Below are 3,359 nucleotides of genomic sequence, written 5' to 3' on the forward strand. Positions count from 1 at the left end.
AGGATATAATAATAATAATAATAATAATAATAATAATAATAATAATAGATACATAGCTGCTTTGAGTTTCCTTCTGGAGATAAAGCAGGATATAAATATAACTATACTATAATTACAATAATAAAGCAGGATTAAATATAATAATAATAATAATAATAGATAGATACATAGACACTATGAACCTCTTTCTGGAGAGATAAAGCAGGATATAAAGATAATTATACTATAATTACAATAATAATAAATCAGGATTAAATATAATAATAATAATAATAATAATATAGATAAATATCCACTTTGAGTAAATAAATAATGGAGATTAAATATAATATAATATAATAATAATAGAGTCATAGAGCCACTCTGAGCCTCCTTCTGGAGAGATAAAGCAGGATATAAATATCATTATACTATAATTACAATAATAATAAAGCAGGATTAAATATAATAATAATAATAATAATAATAATAATAATAATATAGATAAATATCCACTTTGAGTAAATAAATAATGGAGATTAAATACAATATAATAATAATAGAGACATAGATCCACTCTGAGCCTCCTTCTGGAGAGATAAAGCAGGATATAAATATCATTATACTATAATTGCAATAATAATGAAGCAGGATTAAATATAATAATAATAATAATAATAATAATATAGATAAATATCCACTTTGAGTAAAAAATTAATGGAGATTAAATATAATTAGTATAATATAATAATAATAGATGCACAGCCACTCTGAGCCTCCTTCTGGAGAGATAAAGCAGGATATAAGTAAACATAATAATAAGAGAAATAGCAATAGCAATAGAGACCTCCTTCCAGGCTTTGTCTGCACTCCTCTGCTCTCCTTCCTCCTCCTCCTCCTGTGCAGCTGGACAGGGTCACGTGGCGCCGGGCAGGCCCCGCCCACACGCAGCGCACGCCGGGAAGTGTAGTCTTCTCTCTCTCTTTCTCTCTTCCTGCCTTGTGTTGCTTTGCGAAGGCTCCTCCCTCTTGGGCCTGTTCCCCGTTGCTAGGCAACCCAGATCCATCCTCGCAGGTAAGGCTCAGGCCTGCTTTCCTCGAGGCCTGTCTACACTGCCCAGGGGTAAACCCAGATTGTGATCTGCCCTGAACTGGATTACAGAGCAGTGTAGACAGGGACCTCACCCAGTTTCTGTCTGCATCTGATCCTAATGCCATATATCCTCCACTTCAAGCCAGGGCCTGCTGCCATAGAATAATATATATCACAATAGGGTAAAATATTACTAAGTCATATAAAATATTGTAATATAATACTAATAGTCATACAATATAATATATAATAATAATGAATGAATAGGCCAAAATGGGTCAAAATGAATAGGCCAATAAGAAAATTAATTTTAGACGAATGTATGTTTATTGTAACCAAACTACAGCTACGTATCGACAGATAAATTATCAAAGTTTTGTCTCACCTTCAGAGATGTTCGATATGGGCGCCCCGTGTGACACGGCAGACGTCCAAGCGATAGTCCAGTTCATTCCACATCCGTTGCAGCACATCCGACGTAATGGCATCGAATGCAGCACATATGCGCTGTTTTAAGTCGTCCAAGGTCAGCGGTAATGGAGGTCGGAACACAGTGTCTTTCACATACCCCCAGAGAGAATGGAATGTCGATGAGGTGGTTCCTTGCCATACTTGGCTCGAAATTCTCGCTGGACCGTAATTACTGACATTGTTTTAGCAAATGTCATCACACAAAACGCCTTCTCTTTGCCTGATTCCGCCATTTTGAAAACAGCGACTCCTAGCGACACCTAGCGGCATTAACGTACATGTGTGTTGCTCAAAAAAAACTTTGATAGTTTATCTGTCGCTACGTAGCTGTGGTTTGGTTACAGTAAACATACATTCGGCTACAATTAATTTTCTTATTGGCCTATTCATTTTGACTAACCCTGTATTACTAAATCATTCAATATAAAATACAATATAATAATAAATATAATAATACTGTAATATAATATTACTAAGTCATACAATATAATAATATGGTAATATATTAGTAAGTCATACAATATATAATATTGTAATATAATACTAATAGTCATACAATATAATATATAATAATAATGTAATATAATATTATTAAATCATATAATATAAAATGTTGTAATATAATATTACTAAGTCATACAATATAAAATACAATATAATATATATATATAATAATACTGTAACATAATATTATTAAGTCATATAATATAAAATATTGTAATATAATACTAATAGTCATACAATATAATATATAATAATATTGAAATATAATATTACTAAGTCATACAATATAAAATACAATATAATAATATATATAATAATACTGTAATATAATATTACTAAGTCATACAATATAACAATATTGTAATATATTACTAAGTCATACTATATAGAATATTGTAATATAATACTAATAGTCATACAATATATAATAATATTGAAATATAATATTACTAAGTCATATAAAATAGTGTAATATAATACTAATAGTCATACAATATAATAATATATAATAATAATAATACTGTAATATAATATTACTAAGTCATACAATATAAAATATAAAACAATGTAATGTACTCTCAGCACTTTCCTCCAACACCACAGTTCAAAAAAATAGTCATACAATATAATATATAATAATATTGAAATATAATATTACTAAGTCATATGAAATATTGTAATATACTAATAGTCATACAATATAATATAATAATAATGAAATACAATATTGTTGTCATACAATATAAAATACAATATAATAATATATACAATACTGTAATATAATATTACTAAGTCATACAATATAAAATATAAAACAATGTAATATAATACTAATAGTCATACAGTATAATATTGTAATATATTACTAAGTCATGCAATATATAATATTGTAATATAATACTAATAGTCATACAATATAATATATAATAATTTTGTAATATAATATTACTAAGTCATATAATATAAAATATTGTAATATAATACTAACAGTCATACAATATAATATATAATTATATTGAAATATAATATTACTAAGTCATACAGTATAAAATATAAAACAATGTAATATAATACTAATAGTCATACAGTATAATAATATTGTAATATATTACTAAGTCATGCAATATAAAATCCTGTAATATAATACTAATAGTCATACAATATAATATATTATAATATAGTAATATAATATTACTAAGTCATTGTTGTTCATTCGTTCAGTCGTCTCCGACTCTTCGTGACCTCATGGACCAGTCCACGCCAGAGCTCCCTGTTGGCCGTCACCACCCCCAGCTCCTTCAAGGTCAGTCCAG

The 3,359-nt window shown here is 28.0% G+C and overlaps 1 protein-coding gene across 1 annotated transcript in view; it reads right to left on the minus strand.

Moving 5' to 3' along the window:
• SLC38A7 (solute carrier family 38 member 7) overlaps positions 1-923 on the minus strand; it is a 25,435-nt gene extending 24,512 nt beyond the window's left edge. The window contains exon 1 of the mRNA XM_067470949.1: positions 827-923. The gene's annotated coding sequence lies outside the window, so the exon portion shown is untranslated. The remainder of the gene's footprint in view (positions 1-826) is intronic.
• Positions 924-3,359: the final 2,436 nt, after the last annotated feature.

The sequence above is a fragment of the Anolis sagrei genome, chromosome 8, assembly GCF_037176765.1.
Source record: "Anolis sagrei isolate rAnoSag1 chromosome 8, rAnoSag1.mat, whole genome shotgun sequence".
In the NCBI taxonomy this organism is placed as follows: Eukaryota; Metazoa; Chordata; class Lepidosauria; order Squamata; family Dactyloidae; genus Anolis; species Anolis sagrei.